This window comes from Mytilus trossulus, chromosome 5 (assembly GCF_036588685.1).
Source record: "Mytilus trossulus isolate FHL-02 chromosome 5, PNRI_Mtr1.1.1.hap1, whole genome shotgun sequence".
In the NCBI taxonomy this organism is placed as follows: domain Eukaryota; kingdom Metazoa; phylum Mollusca; class Bivalvia; order Mytilida; family Mytilidae; genus Mytilus; species Mytilus trossulus.
Window position 1 is genome coordinate 45,748,472 of NC_086377.1, and position 19,895 is coordinate 45,768,366.

Consider the following 19,895-nt stretch of genomic DNA (forward strand, 5'->3'; position numbering starts at 1 on the left):
TTAGTCAACCACTCCCCCTTTTTACATCTAGATTTCCATTGTGAAGCGGTTTCAATTAACTGATTACTGACGCGAAACCGACGGCATATACACTAAGCATAGCATTTGAATCACGAGATTATGTCGCAGATTGGCAATTGAGTAAGTACCAAATGCACATCGTTTGTCTCTTGTCAGACATGTTTTTCGTGTTTCTACACGTTGTACCGACAATGTTGAATAATAAACATGCCATCTATCATACATACCATGTAACACGTGGTAATCATGTACTGTCCTTATATGATCTAGTTAGACATACTGTGTTATAAGCATCGGTGGTTCAGTGGTAGAATGCTCGCCTGCCACGCGGGCGGCCCGGGTTCGATTCCCGGCCGATGCATTTCTTTTTTCTTATCTTTGTCACTTTCTAAAGTACCAACTGGCAATGTAGAGTGAGGATAGCACAGTTTTATAGTTTCAATACTTAACAATAATGGACAGTTGTTTGAAATTAATTGTGGGGATAGGTTACAACATTCAAACAACTACTACAGTCTTTTTGAAAATTTCCTTTTACAAATGTAGGAATATCAAATGATGTAACTATTTCCTATCATGTCAGTTGAAAGTCGGAAAAGTCTAAACTAAATACACTTCTCATCTGTAACTTTTTCTTTCCTCATGACATGTATTACAACAACAGTAATGTGATAAAGATGATCAAAAACTAAAGCTCCGATGCCGGGAATCGAACCCGGGCCGTCTGGGTGAAAACCAGAAATCCTAACCACTAGACCACATCGGACTTACTATAACAAGCTTAATTTAAGCTACATATAAGCAGGTATCGACTATTTGATCACTGTGCTTAAACCATGTTTGTGTCAACATATGATAGGTGTGAGTCTGCATCAAAGTAAATCTTTTCAAAGCTAACCCTGTCTACCTTTCTTACACAAACATATAGCAGTAATGTTCTGAAAGTGTATTTCGTTCGATCTTAAAAAAATAAAGAAATAATGCAATGGTAATGTACATGCAGGTAGTTTGTCGGCAAAATCGCCAACACTAAATACTTTATTACAGTGGCCGTAATTAATGTTCATTTACCGAAATGGATTAGTCAACCACTCCCCCTTTTTACATCTAGATTTCCATTGTGAAGCGGTTTCAATTAACTGATTACTGACGCGAAACCGACGGCATATACACTAAGCATAGCATTTGAATCACGAGATTATGTCGCAGATTGGCAATTGAGTAAGTACCAAATGCACATCGTTTGTCTCTTGTCAGACATGTTTTTCGTGTTTCTACACGTTGTACCGACAATGTTGAATAATAAACATGCCATCTATCATACATACCATGTAACACGTGGTAATCATGTACTGTCCTTATATGATCTAGTTAGACATACTGTGTTATAAGCATCGGTGGTTCAGTGGTAGAATGCTCGCCTGCCACGCGGGCGGCCCGGGTTCGATTCCCGGCCGATGCATTTCTTTTTTCTTATCTTTGTCACTTTCTAAAGTACCAACTGGCAATGTAGAGTGAGGATAGCACAGTTTTATAGTTTCAATACTTAACAATAATGGACAGTTGTTTGAAATTAATTGTGGGGATAGGTTACAACATTCAAACAACTACTACAGTCTTTTTGAAAATTTCCTTTTACAAATGTAGGAATATCAAATGATGTAACTATTTCCTATCATGTCAGTTGAAAGTCGGAAAAGTCTAAACTAAATACACTTCTCATCTGTAACTTTTTCTTTCCTCATGACATGTATTACAACAACAGTAATGTGATAAAGATGATCAAAAACTAAAGCTCCGATGCCGGGAATCGAACCCGGGCCGTCTGGGTGAAAACCAGAAATCCTAACCACTAGACCACATCGGACTTACTATAACAAGCTTAATTTAAGCTACATATAAGCAGGTATCGACTGTTTGATCACTGTGCTTAAACCATGTTTGTGTCAACATATGATAGGTGTGAGTCTGCATCAAAGTAAATCTTTTCAAAGCTAACCCTGTCTACCTTTCTTACACAAACATATAGCAGTAATGTTCTGAAAGTGTATTTCGTTCGATCTTAAAAAAATATAGAAATAATGCAATGGTAATGTACATGCAGGTAGTTTGTCGGCAAAATCGCCAACACTAAATACTTTATTACAGTGGCCGTTATTAATGTTCATTTACCGAAATGGATTAGTCAACCACTCCCCCTTTTTACATCTAGATTTCCATTGTGAAGCGGTTTCAATTAACTGATTACTGACGCGAAACCGACGGCATATACACTAAGCATAGCATTTGAATCACGAGATTATGTCGCAGATTGGCAATTGAGTAAGTACCAAATGCACATCGTTTGTCTCTTGTCAGACATGTTTTTCGTGTTTCTACACGTTGTACCGACAATGTTGAATAATAAACATGCCATCTATCATACATACCATGTAACACGTGGTAATCATGTACTGTCCTTATATGATCTAGTTAGACATACTGTGTTATAAGCATCGGTGGTTCAGTGGTAGAATGCTCGCCTGCCACGCGGGCGGCCCGGGTTCGATTCCCGGCCGATGCATTTCTTTTTTCTTATCTTTGTCACTTTCTAAAGTACCAACTGGCAATGTAGAGTGAGGATAGCACAGTTTTATAGTTTCAATACTTAACAATAATGGACAGTTGTTTGAAATTAATTGTGGGGATAGGTTACAACATTCAAACAACTACTACAGTCTTTTTGAAAATTTCCTTTTACAAATGTAGGAATATCAAATGATGTAACTATTTCCTATCATGTCAGTTGAAAGTCGGAAAAGTCTAAACTAAATACACTTCTCATCTGTAACTTTTTCTTTCCTCATGACATGTATTACAACAACAGTAATGTGATAAAGATGATCAAAAACTAAAGCTCCGATGCCGGGAATCGAACCCGGGCCGTCTGGGTGAAAACCAGAAATCCTAACCACTAGACCACATCGGACTTACTATAACAAGCTTAATTTAAGCTACATATAAGCAGGTATCGACTGTTTGATCACTGTGCTTAAACCATGTTTGTGTCAACATATGATAGGTGTGAGTCTGCATCAAAGTAAATCTTTTCAAAGCTAACCCTGTCTACCTTTCTTACACAAACATATAGCAGTAATGTTCTGAAAGTGTATTTCGTTCGATCTTAAAAAAATATAGAAATAATGCAATGGTAATGTACATGCAGGTAGTTTGTCGGCAAAATCGCCAACACTAAATACTTTATTACAGTGGCCGTAATTAATGTTCATTTACCGAAATGGATTAGTCAACCACTCCCCCTTTTTACATCTAGATTTCCATTGTGAAGCGGTTTCAATTAACTGATTACTGACGCGAAACCGACGGCATATACACTAAGCATAGCATTTGAATCACGAGATTATGTCGCAGATTGGCAATTGAGTAAGTACCAAATGCACATCGTTTGTCTCTTGTCAGACATGTTTTTCGTGTTTCTACACGTTGTACCGACAATGTTGAATAATAAACATGCCATCTATCATACATACCATGTAACACGTGGTAATCATGTACTGTCCTTATATGATCTAGTTAGACATACTGTGTTATAAGCATCGGTGGTTCAGTGGTAGAATGCTCGCCTGCCACGCGGGCGGCCCGGGTTCGATTCCCGGCCGATGCATTTCTTTTTTCTTATCTTTGTCACTTTCTAAAGTACCAACTGGCAATGTAGAGTGAGGATAGCACAGTTTTATAGTTTCAATACTTAACAATAATGGACAGTTGTTTGAAATTAATTGTGGGGATAGGTTACAACATTCAAACAACTACTACAGTCTTTTTGAAAATTTCCTTTTACAAATGTAGGAATATCAAATGATGTAACTATTTCCTATCATGTCAGTTGAAAGTCGGAAAAGTCTAAACTAAATACACTTCTCATCTGTAACTTTTTCTTTCCTCATGACATGTATTACAACAACAGTAATGTGATAAAGATGATCAAAAACTAAAGCTCCGATGCCGGGAATCGAACCCGGGCCGTCTGGGTGAAAACCAGAAATCCTAACCACTAGACCACATCGGACTTACTATAACAAGCTTAATTTAAGCTACATATAAGCAGGTATCGACTGTTTGATCACTGTGCTTAAACCATGTTTGTGTCAACATATGATAGGTGTGAGTCTGCATCAAAGTAAATCTTTTCAAAGCTTACCCTGTCTACCTTTCTTACACAAACATATAGCAGTAATGTTCTGAAAGTGTATTTCGTTCGATCTTAAAAAAAATAAAGAAATAATGCAATGGTAATGTACATGCAGGTAGTTTGTCGGCAAAATCGCCAACACTAAATACTTTATTACAGTGGCCGTAATTAATGTTCATTTACCGAAATGGATTAGTCAACCACTCCCCCTTTTTACATCTAGATTTCCATTGTGAAGCGGTTTCAATTAACTGATTACTGACGCGAAACCGACGGCATATACACTAAGCATAGCATTTGAATCACGAGATTATGTCGCAGATTGGCAATTGAGTAAGTACCAAATGCACATCGTTTGTCTCTTGTCAGACATGTTTTTCGTGTTTCTACACGTTGTACCGACAATGTTGAATAATAAACATGCCATCTATCATACATACCATGTAACACGTGGTAATCATGTACTGTCCTTATATGATCTAGTTAGACATACTGTGTTATAAGCATCGGTGGTTCAGTGGTAGAATGCTCGCCTGCCACGCGGGCGGCCCGGGTTCGATTCCCGGCCGATGCATTTCTTTTTTCTTATCTTTGTCACTTTCTAAAGTACCAACTGGCAATGTAGAGTGAGGATAGCACAGTTTTATAGTTTCAATACTTAACAATAATGGACAGTTGTTTGAAATTAATTGTGGGGATAGGTTACAACATTCAAACAACTACTACAGTCTTTTTGAAAATTTCCTTTTACAAATGTAGGAATATCAAATGATGTAACTATTTCCTATCATGTCAGTTGAAAGTCAGAAAAGTCTAAACTAAATACACTTCTCATCTGTAACTTTTTCTTTCCTCATGACATGTATTACAACAACAGTAATGTGATAAAGATGATCAAAAACTAAAGCTCCGATGCCGGGAATCGAACCCGGGCCGTCTGGGTGAAAACCAGAAATCCTAACCACTAGACCACATCGGACTTACTATAACAAGCTTAATTTAAGCTACATATAAGCAGGTATCGACTGTTTGATCACTGTGCTTAAACCATGTTTGTGTCAACATATGATAGGTGTGAGTCTGCATCAAAGTAAATCTTTTCAATGCTAACCCTGTCTACCTTTCTTACACAAACATATAGCAGTAATGTTCTGAAAGTGTATTTCGTTCGATCTTAAAAAAATAAAGAAATAATGCAATGGTAATGTACATGCAGGTAGTTTGTCGGCAAAATCGCCAACACTAAATACTTTATTACAGTGGCCGTAATTAATGTTCATTTACCGAAATGGATTAGTCAACCACTCCCCCTTTTTACATCTAGATTTCCATTGTGAAGCGGTTTCAATTAACTGATTACTGACGCGAAACCGACGGCATATACACTAAGCATAGCATTTGAATCACGAGATTATGTCGCAGATTGGCAATTGAGTAAGTACCAAATGCACATCGTTTGTCTCTTGTCAGACATGTTTTTCGTGTTTCTACACGTTGTACCGACAATGTTGAATAATAAACATGCCATCTATCATACATACCATGTAACACGTGGTAATCATGTACTGTCCTTATATGATCTAGTTAGACATACTGTGTTATAAGCATCGGTGGTTCAGTGGTAGAATGCTCGCCTGCCACGCGGGCGGCCCGGGTTCGATTCCCGGCCGATGCATTTCTTTTTTCTTATCTTTGTCACTTTCTAAAGTACCAACTGGCAATGTAGAGTGAGGATAGCACAGTTTTATAGTTTCAATACTTAACAATAATGGACAGTTGTTTGAAATTAATTGTGGGGATAGGTTACAACATTCAAACAACTACTACAGTCTTTTTGAAAATTTCCTTTTACAAATGTAGGAATATCAAATGATGTAACTATTTCCTATCATGTCAGTTGAAAGTCGGAAAAGTCTAAACTAAATACACTTCTCATCTGTAACTTTTTCTTTCCTCATGACATGAAAATAATACAACAACAGTAATGTGATAAAGATGATCAAAAACTAAAGCTCCGATGCCGGGAATCGAACCCGGGCCGTCTGGGTGAAAACCAGAAATCCTAACCACTAGACCACATCGGACTTACTATAACAAGCTTAATTTAAGCTACATATAAGCAGGTATCGACTGTTTGATCACTGTGCTTAAACCATGTTTGTGTCAACATATGATAGGTGTGAGTCTGCATCAAAGTAAATCTTTTCAAAGCTAACCCTGTCTACCTTTCTTACACAAACATATAGCAGTAATGTTCTGAAAGTGTATTTCGTTCGATCTTAAAAAAATATAGAAATAATGCAATGGTAATGTACATGCAGGTAGTTTGTCGGCAAAATCGCCAACACTAAATACTTTATTACAGTGGCCGTAATTAATGTTCATTTACCGAAATGGATTAGTCAACCACTCCCCCTTTTTACATCTAGATTTCCATTGTGAAGCGGTTTCAATTAACTGATTACTGACGCGAAACCGACGGCATATACACTAAGCATAGCATTTGAATCACGAGATTATGTCGCAGATTGGCAATTGAGTAAGTACCAAATGCACATCGTTTGTCTCTTGTCAGACATGTTTTTCGTGTTTCTACACGTTGTACCGACAATGTTGAATAATAAACATGCCATCTATCATACATACCATGTAACACGTGGTAATCATGTACTGTCCTTATATGATCTAGTTAGACATACTGTGTTATAAGCATCGGTGGTTCAGTGGTAGAATGCTCGCCTGCCACGCGGGCGGCCCGGGTTCGATTCCCGGCCGATGCATTTCTTTTTTCTTATCTTTGTCACTTTCTAAAGGGACTTCCGGTTTGACTTCCATGATGTGCTGACGTGTTTTCATCAGAGAGTGTAATCCAGAAGATATTTAGTGTACCCGCAGGCCATCAAGTTTTGGTGGCCTGCTATTGTTGAAGTTGCTGTTCCAAGTCAGGTATATTCTGAACTTTTGATTGTTATTTTTGAATTTTGAGTGACTTTAGACTTCCCCTTCGCCATGTCTGGTGAGAGGGGAGGCCGTCTTTTAAAAGAACTGACATTAATTGTCGATGTTGCAGACAACAAGAAGGTTGGTGCTAATAGTATTATAGAAGAAGCTGAGGTTTTGTGTGGAGAAGGAAATGTGTTAGCTGTGGTACCCAGAAGTGGTAACTTATATGAAATAACTGTAGCAAATGGTGACGCGGCTGATGAACTCAGTAATGGTCCTTTTGTAATTGGTTCAACGAGATATAATTGCAAAGCGATATATTCCAAAGATAGAGTTGTAAGCTTTATGCACTTGCCGGTCTTTATCTCTGATGATGTGATTAGGGATAAGTTGGAAGCATATAATGTTGAATTAAAATCCCCGATAAAACAACACATGTATGATGGTACGAGTGTGACCGACGGAACTAGGTATGTTGTGGTTAAATTTCCGCCAAATATATCAAGTCTACCGTACACCATGAAGTTTGATTTAGGTAACAATCAACATGAATACATAAGAGTCAAACACGACCACCAATCAAAGGTGTGTTCGAATTGCTTGTCACCCAATCATTTGTATCTGAACTGTCCAAACAATAAGTGTTATCAGTGTCAGAGTTTTGGACATATTTCCAAATATTGTGAAAGCTCCAAATGTATTAAATGTGGATTTTATCCTCGTAGATGTAAGTGCGAGAAGTCAGATAATTGTACTGCCTCTGAAAATCCTGAAAAAAACGACGAAAAAAAAGACACAGAAACTAAACCAAAACAGCGTGATACCAATGAAAACGAGCATAACGATGAATCCGAACAACCCCTCCAAAAGAAAAGCCGAGTTGAAAATGACACACCTACAAGTGAAACGTTAGAGAAATCTAAACCCGTTATTGACAATTTAAATGCCGATACCGTTATAACCGTTGAAGTACACAACAATGCAGATACCGTTATAAACGTAGATAAACATAACAATGATGAATCCAATGGTGACGAAATAAATATAATCGAGACTGAGATGTGTGAAACAGAAAAACCGTGTGAAACAACGACGACCGAGGTTGCTGATGAAGCAGTTGATAATGAACTTGATTTACTTATTGATAATGACAATGTTGTTAATTCTTTTGATAATAATGTGCCCAGCCCTGGGGAGATATCTGAAAAGGGGGGTACAGATGTTGTGTGTGGTAAAGAGTCAGAGGACATGGAACACAAAGAGTGTACCATGACCTCTGACCCTGATGTATCTATTGACAAATTGAACTCAGAAAATGAGTCTTTGGTTGAAATGTCTGATGAAGAAATGGCTAATGAATTAGTGAAATATGGTGGTAGAGCCAGACGTAATCGCATTGTTGTTAGGCCAAATATTCCATATGTTAGAAGACATTCTGTCGGTAATAAGTCGAGTCCCAAAAATACTTAATTTTTCACTTTCAAGGGACAACTTATTTGGTATATTTTTTTCTTGATGGTTCAGTGTGTTTCCATCAATGTTAATGGTTTGTTAGATGTTGCTAAATTTATAAAGTTGTGTGCAATCTGTTCTGAAAATAGATATGATATTGTAGCTTTACAGGAAACCTTTTGGAACCCTGATTTTATTGTTGAAAACAAAAAACATTGGAATGGTGAAATTTTTTTTTCATGTTCAGATACAAAAAGACAAGGAGTAGCATTTCTTGTTAGTCCAAAGTACAAAAATTATGTCACTGAAATCAAAGGTTTTGATGGTAGATTTATTTATATTCAACTTGAAGTTGATAACAAAATTATCGACATTGTAAATGTATATTGTCCAAATGTCGTCAATGAAAGAGATCTGTTTCTGAAAAAAGTAAATGATAATATACCAAAGTCGGATGATTTGATATTGCTTGGTGACTTCAATCAATCACTATCCCCATTGGATAGGGTTGGAAAACATTTTGAAGATAAAGCTTTTAAATCGCTTAATAATTTATTAGATAGCTTTAACATTTATGATGTGTGGCGCGCTCGATTCCCAACCTCACGGGTATTTTCTTGGAGACGTGTGATCGAGAACAAATTAGTCCAGAGTCGGATCGATTATATTTTCATTTCTAAAATGTTTACATCGTTCGTTAAAAATGTGTATTATAAACACACAGCTTTTACGGATCATTCGTTTGTTGTATTAAATATCGATTTTTCTTTAATCGAACGCGGGCCGGGTGTGTGGATTTTCAATAATATGCTCCTGGACGACGAAGTGTATGTTGAAAAAATAAACAATTTAATTATAAACGAAAAGAACTGCCGACTTTATAATGAAGCCCCATTAATTTGGATAGATAATTTAAAATATAGAATAAAAAGAGAAACTCAAGTGTATGCTAGAGATAAAAAATGTAGAGAAAAAGCTGAATATTTTAAAATACAAAATAAGTTTGATAAAATTTCAAATCTAGCAGCAAATAATTTAGAGTATAATGCGAATGAATATGAAGAAATAAAATCTAAAATGAAAGATTTTGAGGATAAAATATGTAAAGGCGCAATTCTTAGATCAAAAGCTTACTGGGCTGTTGAAGGCGATAAAAACTCAAAATATTTCCTGCAGTTGGAAAAATTTAGACAAGAAAATAATGCTATTAAAGAATTAGAAAATGATCAAGGCAAATTGCTGACAAAATCTACTGATGTCTTAGATGAAATACAAGATTATTATAAAAATCTGTACTCATGTACGAATATTGATGAATCTAAAATGAAAGAAATTAGCAATTTTCTAACAAATAAAGTTTCTGAAGATGATGTAAATTTTTGTGATTCAGATATAACATTAGAAGAAATCTTTAAATCTTTACATGAAATGAATAAAAACAAAAGTCCTGGTTCTGACGGTTTAACAGTCTCATTTTATTGTAAATTTTTTCATTTATTTGGTGAAATTTTTCATAAAATTTTTCAAGTCATAGATCAAGAAAAAGTAATGCCTCGTTCAATGAGATTAGGTATGATAACATTGATTTATAAAAAGAAAGGCAAAAGAAATAAAATTTCAAATTATAGACCCATATCGCTATTAAATGTAGATTATAAAATTTTGGCACGAATAATGGCTAATAGATTAAAACATGTACTGCCTAAAATAATTTCTCCCAGTCAAACATGTTGCATTTTAGGTAGAGACATTGCTGACACAACTGCAAGTCTGAGAGACATAATTGAATTAATAGAAAATGATAATTTAGAAGGATATTTAATTAAAATAGACCAAGAAAAGGCCTTTGACAGAGTGGACCATAAATATCTATTTCATATTTTAGAAAAGTTTGGATTTGGCCCTCAATTTGTTCATTGGATAAAACTGTTTTATAAAGGAATTAGGAGTACAATAAAATGTAATGGATTTTTGACAAATTATGTGCCAATTTTAAATAGTTTAAGACAGGGGTGTCCAATTTCTGCTCTTTGCTACGTGATAGCAGCTGAACCTCTAGTACAAGCAATTTTGAAAAATAAAAACATAAAAGGAATAGAAATTCCAAATTCAGATAAAAATTCTACCGTTTTTGCGCACGCAGATGACTTTACTTTTACAGTTAAAGATAAACAGTCCATAGATGAAACCTTTAAAGTGTTAAATACTTATAGTGAAGCTTCAGGTGCTAAAATAAACAAACAAAAATCAGAAATAATGTGTTTAGGTTCAGGTTCAATTTCAAATCAGGAATTAACAGATTATGGAATAAAACAAGCTGATGAAGTGACACAAATATTGGGAATTTACATGGGGAAAAATTCTGAAATTTGTGATTATCTAAATTGGGATTCAAAAATAAAAAAGGCAAAAACCATTTTATACTTTTGGTCTAAAAGAGAATTAACGCTGCACGGGCGTGCAACAGTTCTGACATCATTAATTATGTCTAGATTTTATTACACTTTAACAGTTTGTCCAATTCCGGAAAAGTACAAAAATGAAATAAAAGCAATAATATTAAAATTTCTTTGGCAAAATAATTCTCATTTAGTAAAATACAAAACAGTAGTTGCGGCTAAAATTGAAGGAGGGTTGAATGTCCCCGACATTCATTTAAGAATGCAAGCTTTTAGATTAAAATTTTTCAGTAAATTTCTAGATTCTAATTGTCATGCACTTTGGAAGAGTACAATGAAATATTTTATAAACAAAATAGAAAATATGAAAATCGCCGAAAATATTGCGTATGCTTGCTTTAATTTAAATCAGATAAAAATCTTACCAAAATTTTACCAAGAAATGATCCAGGCATATTATGCAATTAAATCCAAAGTTGATTTCAACATACACGTCCAGCATATCTATGAAAATCCGTTATTTTGTAATCCGGTTATTAATTTGAAAGGCAAAGCACTGTTGTACAGAGAATTCATAAATTCCGGTATTGTTAAAATCAAAGATATTTGCTACGAATTTATTCCAGGTTTTCTTTCAAAAGATTCAATCATTGAAATAGTACAAGAAAAATACCCAGAATTACGAAGTTGGGTGATCATAAATGCATACGGAAGAATTTTAAATGCAATACCGCAATTGTGGAAAAACGAATTAACGGCAATAAATCCAGTTAATGTTGACAGATTTCCATGTTTAACGGTCGGAACAAATATGACCGAATTCCAGAAGGCTACTACAAAAATTTTCTATAAACTCCTCCTACAAGGGTTTTCCGAGCCGCCCACATCAGAAATGTTTTGGTTGAAACACTTCCCTTCAATGTGTTTTCGTGCATTATACCGGGTTGTCAATCAATGTCATATCCCACCTGAGTGTATTAGTCTAAATTATAGGGTGGCAACAAACACTATATTTACGCTTGATAAATTACAACGTATTAACAAGGTAGATAGTAACACGTGTTTGTCATGCAAATCAAGCCCTGAGGATATGTTTCACCTTTGGAGTGGTTGTATGTCTCAGATCGATTTCAAACGGTATTTAATTGACATAATACACAATGTACTTTTAAAAGACACACAACATCCAATTATGGATTATGATCAGCTGATCTTACATGGATATTTGGTTAATACAAAAGCAGTTAACACATATTTTGTCAATTTTCTACTAAGTGTTGCAAGATTGTCATTATATAAAGCAAGACAATTAAAAATTTACGAAGAAAAAGATATAGGTACAAAAAGATTATTTATCTTTACAATACACAAATATGTTGAATATGAACACACATATTACAAAATGACCAACAAATTACATCTTTTTATTAAATATTTTGTGGAAAAGAATCCACTGCTGCTGTACACACATGAATCGGGTAGCTACAAACTTTTAATTTAAAACGTCCATCAGTAGACGTGAAGGTAGAAAGACATTAAGAGTTATTCCTCTTGTATCAATATGTTTTATTCAGTGCCTGTGATAGACGATATTTTATATTTTAAAATTGATAAATATTTTGAGCTCTCATAGACAATCAATGAACATTATTTCGAGCTCTGTATAGAAAGTAAACATACAATCTAGATGGAATTCTGTTAAGATTTACTAACACATAAATTGGTAAATTAACAAAAATTGTTTTAAATACAAGTGAATTCGGAGACTTGCCGATTCACATTTTATTGTACATATTGTGAATAAAAATTTTATTGAATGAGAAAAAAATGCTCGCCTGCCACGCGGGCGGCCCGGGTTCGATTCCCGGCCGATGCATTTCTTTTTTCTTATCTTTGTCACTTTCTAAAGTACCAACTGGCAATGTAGAGTGAGGATAGCACAGTTTTATAGTTTCAATACTTAACAATAATGGACAGTTGTTTGAAATTAATTGTGGGGATAGGTTACAACATTCAAACAACTACTACAGTCTTTTTGAAAATTTCCTTTTACAAATGTAGGAATATCAAATGATGTAACTATTTCCTATCATGTCAGTTGAAAGTCGGAAAAGTCTAAACTAAATACACTTCTCATCTGTAACTTTTTCTTTCCTCATGACATGTATTACAACAACAGTAATGTGATAAAGATGATCAAAAACTAAAGCTCCGATGCCGGGAATCGAACCCGGGCCGTCTGGGTGAAAACCAGAAATCCTAACCACTAGACCACATCGGACTTACTATAACAAGCTTAATTTAAGCTACATATAAGCAGGTATCGACTATTTGATCACTGTGCTTAAACCATGTTTGTGTCAACATATGATAGGTGTGAGTCTGCATCAAAGTAAATCTTTTCAAAGCTAACCCTGTCTACCTTTCTTACACAAACATATAGCAGTAATGTTCTGAAAGTGTATTTCGTTCGATCTTAAAAAAATAAAGAAATAATGCAATGGTAATGTACATGCAGGTAGTTTGTCGGCAAAATCGCCAACACTAAATACTTTATTACAGTGGCCGTAATTAATGTTCATTTACCGAAATGGATTAGTCAACCACTCCCCCTTTTTACATCTAGATTTCCATTGTGAAGCGGTTTCAATTAACTGATTACTGACGCGAAACCGACGGCATATACACTAAGCATAGCATTTGAATCACGAGATTATGTCGCAGATTGGCAATTGAGTAAGTACCAAATGCACATCGTTTGTCTCTTGTCAGACATGTTTTTCGTGTTTCTACACGTTGTACCGACAATGTTGAATAATAAACATGCCATCTATCATACATACCATGTAACACGTGGTAATCATGTACTGTCCTTATATGATCTAGTTAGACATACTGTGTTATAAGCATCGGTGGTTCAGTGGTAGAATGCTCGCCTGCCACGCGGGCGGCCCGGGTTCGATTCCCGGCCGATGCATTTCTTTTTTCTTATCTTTGTCACTTTCTAAAGTACCAACTGGCAATGTAGAGTGAGGATAGCACAGTTTTATAGTTTCAATACTTAACAATAATGGACAGTTGTTTGAAATTAATTGTGGGGATAGGTTACAACATTCAAACAACTACTACAGTCTTTTTGAAAATTTCCTTTTACAAATGTAGGAATATCAAATGATGTAACTATTTCCTATCATGTCAGTTGAAAGTCGGAAAAGTCTAAACTAAATACACTTCTCATCTGTAACTTTTTCTTTCCTCATGACATGTATTACAACAACAGTAATGTGATAAAGATGATCAAAAACTAAAGCTCCGATGCCGGGAATCGAACCCGGGCCGTCTGGGTGAAAACCAGAAATCCTAACCACTAGACCACATCGGACTTACTATAACAAGCTTAATTTAAGCTACATATAAGCAGGTATCGACTGTTTGATCACTGTGCTTAAACCATGTTTGTGTCAACATATGATAGGTGTGAGTCTGCATCAAAGTAAATCTTTTCAAAGCTAACCCTGTCTACCTTTCTTACACAAACATATAGCAGTAATGTTCTGAAAGTGTATTTCGTTCGATCTTAAAAAAATATAGAAATAATGCAATGGTAATGTACATGCAGGTAGTTTGTCGGCAAAATCGCCAACACTAAATACTTTATTACAGTGGCCGTTATTAATGTTCATTTACCGAAATGGATTAGTCAACCACTCCCCCTTTTTACATCTAGATTTCCATTGTGAAGCGGTTTCAATTAACTGATTACTGACGCGAAACCGACGGCATATACACTAAGCATAGCATTTGAATCACGAGATTATGTCGCAGATTGGCAATTGAGTAAGTACCAAATGCACATCGTTTGTCTCTTGTCAGACATGTTTTTCGTGTTTCTACACGTTGTACCGACAATGTTGAATAATAAACATGCCATCTATCATACATACCATGTAACACGTGGTAATCATGTACTGTCCTTATATGATCTAGTTAGACATACTGTGTTATAAGCATCGGTGGTTCAGTGGTAGAATGCTCGCCTGCCACGCGGGCGGCCCGGGTTCGATTCCCGGCCGATGCATTTCTTTTTTCTTATCTTTGTCACTTTCTAAAGTACCAACTGGCAATGTAGAGTGAGGATAGCACAGTTTTATAGTTTCAATACTTAACAATAATGGACAGTTGTTTGAAATTAATTGTGGGGATAGGTTACAACATTCAAACAACTACTACAGTCTTTTTGAAAATTTCCTTTTACAAATGTAGGAATATCAAATGATGTAACTATTTCCTATCATGTCAGTTGAAAGTCGGAAAAGTCTAAACTAAATACACTTCTCATCTGTAACTTTTTCTTTCCTCATGACATGTATTACAACAACAGTAATGTGATAAAGATGATCAAAAACTAAAGCTCCGATGCCGGGAATCGAACCCGGGCCGTCTGGGTGAAAACCAGAAATCCTAACCACTAGACCACATCGGACTTACTATAACAAGCTTAATTTAAGCTACATATAAGCAGGTATCGACTGTTTGATCACTGTGCTTAAACCATGTTTGTGTCAACATATGATAGGTGTGAGTCTGCATCAAAGTAAATCTTTTCAAAGCTAACCCTGTCTACCTTTCTTACACAAACATATAGCAGTAATGTTCTGAAAGTGTATTTCGTTCGATCTTAAAAAAATATAGAAATAATGCAATGGTAATGTACATGCAGGTAGTTTGTCGGCAAAATCGCCAACACTAAATACTTTATTACAGTGGCCGTAATTAATGTTCATTTACCGAAATGGATTAGTCAACCACTCCCCCTTTTTACATCTAGATTTCCATTGTGAAGCGGTTTCAATTAACTGATTACTGACGCGAAACCGACGGCATATACACTAAGCATAGCATTTGAATCACGAGATTATGTCGCAGATTGGCAATTGAGTAAGTACCAAATGCACATCGTTTGTCTCTTGTCAGACATGTTTTTCGTGTTTCTACACGTTGTACCGACAATGTTGAATAATAAACATGCCATCTATCATACATACCATGTAACACGTGGTAATCATGTACTGTCCTTATATGATCTAGTTAGACATACTGTGTTATAAGCATCGGTGGTTCAGTGGTAGAATGCTCGCCTGCCACGCGGGCGGCCCGGGTTCGATTCCCGGCCGATGCATTTCTTTTTTCTTATCTTTGTCACTTTCTAAAGTACCAACTGGCAATGTAGAGTGAGGATAGCACAGTTTTATAGTTTCAATACTTAACAATAATGGACAGTTGTTTGAAATTAATTGTGGGGATAGGTTACAACATTCAAACAACTACTACAGTCTTTTTGAAAATTTCCTTTTACAAATGTAGGAATATCAAATGATGTAACTATTTCCTATCATGTCAGTTGAAAGTCGGAAAAGTCTAAACTAAATACACTTCTCATCTGTAACTTTTTCTTTCCTCATGACATGTATTACAACAACAGTAATGTGATAAAGATGATCAAAAACTAAAGCTCCGATGCCGGGAATCGAACCCGGGCCGTCTGGGTGAAAACCAGAAATCCTTTTTTTTTTCTCTTGATAAAATTTTATTCAGATAATACATATAAAAAGAATAATCAGGCTATACTCCTGAAAATTCACATTATCACAATATAAGCTTGTAAGATTACAACTTCAATCATATGTAATATATTCACAATTAACATCACATGATAATTATCACACTAGAAATCAATTTGAATTTGATTGTCTCTAATAATTAATACTGGATTATTTTCATTATAATACTTTTCAAATAATTGTAGCGCATTGTTGCGTTTATAATGTTCATAAGCATAGTTCACATTTTTAACAAGAGTAGACTTAAAGTATTGTTCTATGTCTATAATCTTATTTTCTAACATTGCAATATTTCGTCTTTTTACAATACAAAATCTTCTTATTGCTAATACACTATTTACAAAATAGTAATTAATATATTTATTTTGTTTTGTCAAACCAAACATACACATGAACTCAAAACTAAGGTCATTTATATAACTGCCCGAACTCTTATACAAAATATTGTGTAAAAAATTCTTTACAAAATCATTGAAGCGAGTTAACATCGTACACTCTAAAATCAGGTGATTTAAATTCTCAGGTAGAGTTGAGCAAATAGGACAAAGTGAGTCCTTTGTAATACGGCATTTAAATAGCCTTTCTTTTGTAAATATAATACGGTGAAAAACTTTAAATGCCACCTCGCGACAATCGCTTTGTAAAAAAGAAAAATTCATGATTTTCTGGATCTTTCTTAGGTCAAAATCTGCGTACATCAAACGCCATCGTGATACAGATTTAGGTTCTCTAGAAAGCTTTGATACAAGCATTCGATAATAAAAATTCGTCGTGGATGGAAGTGAACAAATTTGGACGCCATCTTTAATCATGGGTTTTAACATAGGAGTTTTACTAACATGCACATTTGCTTCAACTAGCACTTTATACTCATCAGGTATTGTTTCTAACACATTTCTAACTGCATGTAACATTTTATTTTCCGAAACTTCCGGAAATTTTTCTAATACAATCTCTTGAATATAACTTTCTTTCAAGAAACCTGGTTTACATTCATATGCGATATCTTTTATTTTACATACACCTGCTTCAATAAATGTCTTAAGATATAACATTTTATTACCATTTGTAATATTTGGATTTAGAAAAAGCGGAATATCAAAAACATTTTCTGAATTAACTTCAATATCTACATTTTCACAAATACTTTGCCATGACAAAATCAGACTTTGATAAAATTCTGGTAATGCATCTATTTTTCTATTTCGGAGATCACAGAATAAAATTTCAATTCCAAGATTCATATTTTCAAACTTAGAAAAAAAATAAAGACAAGTTTGTTTCCATATAGCACAATAGTTTTCATCCAACAGTCTACTCAAATATTTTAATCTAAAAGCATACATTTTCTGCATAATATCAGGAAAATTCAATCCTCCGTCAACTACTTTATTGATAATAACCTCATATGCTACAAGAGGAGGTTTATTATTCCATAAAAATTCTAAACATTTCTTTTTTATAAGTATGCAATACTTTTCAGGTATATTTACAACCATTAATGTATACCACAGTTTACTCATAAGTAAGGCACTAATAACACTTACTCTTCCATGAAGAGTTAAATGCCTCATTTTCCAAAAATTCAGGAGTTTTGTAATTGATTGTACTTTACCTTCCCAATTCAATTTTTCACATAATGTTTTATTTTTTCCCACCCATATTCCTAATAACTGTAAGACTTCATCACATTCTTTTATTTTCCAAATTTTTAAATCATTTGAACAAATTTTCCCTTTTCCAAGTGCTAAAACTTCTGATTTTTCTTTATTCAATTTTGCACCCGATGCTTTTTCGTAGTACCCTAAATGTTTCACTAACTGAATTTTTGTCCACTAAGGTCAAAGTTGTATCGTCAGCATGTACACAAACCTTTTCTTCAACATTTGTATTTGGTATTACAACACCTCTTATCTCACAATTTTTCTTAATAGCAATACTCAATGGTTCTGCTAACAAAACATATAACAGAGCCGAAATGGGACATCCCTGTTTGACAGAGTTTTTCAATCTAAAGTATGGAGTCAAAAATCCATTACATTTAACTGAACTAAAAATGTTGGTGTAAAATATTTTTATCCATTTTTTGAATTTATTACCAAATCCAAATTTATCCAAAACTGCAAAAAGATACTCGTGTCCAGCTCTGTCAAATGCTTTTTCTTGATCTAATTTTAATAAATAACATTCTATATCATCCATTTCTACTAAATCCATAAAATCCCTAACACTAACAACTGTATCAGATATATCTTTTCCTAGAATACAACAGCTTTGATTTGGTGAAATAACTTTTGGTAGTACATACTTAAATCTATTTGCCATTACTCTGGCAAGTATTTTGTAGTCAACATTCAACAAGCTAATTGGCCTAAAGTTTTTCAAATCTGATTGATCACCTTTGTTTTTAAAAATTATATTTATATTCCCATATCTCATAGATCTAGATAATTCTTCATTTTCCTCAATACTTTGATAAATATAGAGTAATACATGCTTTAATTCATTGAAAAAATACAAATAAAATTCTGCAGTTATACCATCTGGTCCAGGTGTTTTCCCTTTTTTCATACCTTTTAAGGATTTTTCAATTTCATCAATACTAATTTCATCATCACACATTTCTACATCTTCATCATCAATTTTTACATTAACATTATTCAATAATTCATTAACTGAATGCATATCAATACTAACACAAGAAAACAAATGTTTATAATAATCATGTATAACATCAAGTAAATCATTTGTTTCTGTAACAATTTTCCCATCACAATCTTTTATTTCACTTATCACATTCTTATTCTGTCGATACTTTTCTAATTTCAAAAAATATGCAGTATTTCTATCACTTTCTAAAGCCCACTGTGACTTTGATCTTAAAATTGCACCTTGACATTTGTATGTTTCAATATCTTCTAATTGCGTTTGCAATTCTAAAAATTGTTCACTGTTTATCTGAATACCATTTGCAGATTTTACTGATAATTCTTGAATTTTATTCTGCAATTTATAATATTCCCTGTTTAAATCTTTTTGCTTTTCTTTGCCATAAATTTGGCTTAATCTTTTAATTGTAAATTTTAAATTATCCCACCAAATTAAGGGATTTGACACATAAAAATCTGACCCAATTTCATTTGCAAATAATCTCTTCATTTTATCAATAAATAACTCATCTTGTAAAAATGAATTATTAAAAACCCACACACCTGGACCTCTTTCTACATTACAAAAATCTATCTTCATGCTGACGATACTATGATC

At 34.3% G+C, this 19,895-nt stretch overlaps 13 non-coding genes across 13 annotated transcripts; 4 read left to right on the forward strand and 9 right to left on the reverse strand.

Annotated features, from left to right (window-relative positions):
• Positions 1–715: 715 nt before the first annotated feature.
• Trnae-uuc (transfer RNA glutamic acid (anticodon UUC)) lies at positions 716–787 on the reverse strand. The gene has a single exon. It is a non-coding gene; the product is annotated as a tRNA-Glu (tRNA).
• Positions 788–1,816: 1,029 nt separating this feature from the next.
• Trnae-uuc (transfer RNA glutamic acid (anticodon UUC)) lies at positions 1,817–1,888 on the reverse strand. Its single transcript has one exon. It is a non-coding gene; the product is annotated as a tRNA-Glu (tRNA).
• A 1,029-nt stretch (positions 1,889–2,917) lies between these two features.
• On the reverse strand, positions 2,918–2,989 carry Trnae-uuc (transfer RNA glutamic acid (anticodon UUC)). The gene has a single exon. It is a non-coding gene; the product is annotated as a tRNA-Glu (tRNA).
• Positions 2,990–4,018: 1,029 nt separating this feature from the next.
• On the reverse strand, positions 4,019–4,090 carry Trnae-uuc (transfer RNA glutamic acid (anticodon UUC)). Its single transcript has one exon. It is a non-coding gene; the product is annotated as a tRNA-Glu (tRNA).
• A 1,030-nt stretch (positions 4,091–5,120) lies between these two features.
• Positions 5,121–5,192, reverse strand: Trnae-uuc (transfer RNA glutamic acid (anticodon UUC)). Its single transcript has one exon. It is a non-coding gene; the product is annotated as a tRNA-Glu (tRNA).
• Positions 5,193–6,225: 1,033 nt separating this feature from the next.
• Trnae-uuc (transfer RNA glutamic acid (anticodon UUC)) lies at positions 6,226–6,297 on the reverse strand. Its single transcript has one exon. It is a non-coding gene; the product is annotated as a tRNA-Glu (tRNA).
• A 625-nt stretch (positions 6,298–6,922) lies between these two features.
• Trnag-gcc (transfer RNA glycine (anticodon GCC)) lies at positions 6,923–6,993 on the forward strand. Its single transcript has one exon. It is a non-coding gene; the product is annotated as a tRNA-Gly (tRNA).
• Positions 6,994–13,216: 6,223 nt separating this feature from the next.
• Positions 13,217–13,288, reverse strand: Trnae-uuc (transfer RNA glutamic acid (anticodon UUC)). Its single transcript has one exon. It is a non-coding gene; the product is annotated as a tRNA-Glu (tRNA).
• Positions 13,289–13,913: 625 nt separating this feature from the next.
• Trnag-gcc (transfer RNA glycine (anticodon GCC)) lies at positions 13,914–13,984 on the forward strand. Its single transcript has one exon. It is a non-coding gene; the product is annotated as a tRNA-Gly (tRNA).
• Positions 13,985–14,317: 333 nt separating this feature from the next.
• On the reverse strand, positions 14,318–14,389 carry Trnae-uuc (transfer RNA glutamic acid (anticodon UUC)). The gene has a single exon. It is a non-coding gene; the product is annotated as a tRNA-Glu (tRNA).
• A 625-nt stretch (positions 14,390–15,014) lies between these two features.
• On the forward strand, positions 15,015–15,085 carry Trnag-gcc (transfer RNA glycine (anticodon GCC)). Its single transcript has one exon. It is a non-coding gene; the product is annotated as a tRNA-Gly (tRNA).
• Positions 15,086–15,418: 333 nt separating this feature from the next.
• Trnae-uuc (transfer RNA glutamic acid (anticodon UUC)) lies at positions 15,419–15,490 on the reverse strand. Its single transcript has one exon. It is a non-coding gene; the product is annotated as a tRNA-Glu (tRNA).
• Positions 15,491–16,115: 625 nt separating this feature from the next.
• Trnag-gcc (transfer RNA glycine (anticodon GCC)) lies at positions 16,116–16,186 on the forward strand. The gene has a single exon. It is a non-coding gene; the product is annotated as a tRNA-Gly (tRNA).
• The last annotated feature ends 3,709 nt before the right edge of the window (positions 16,187–19,895 follow it).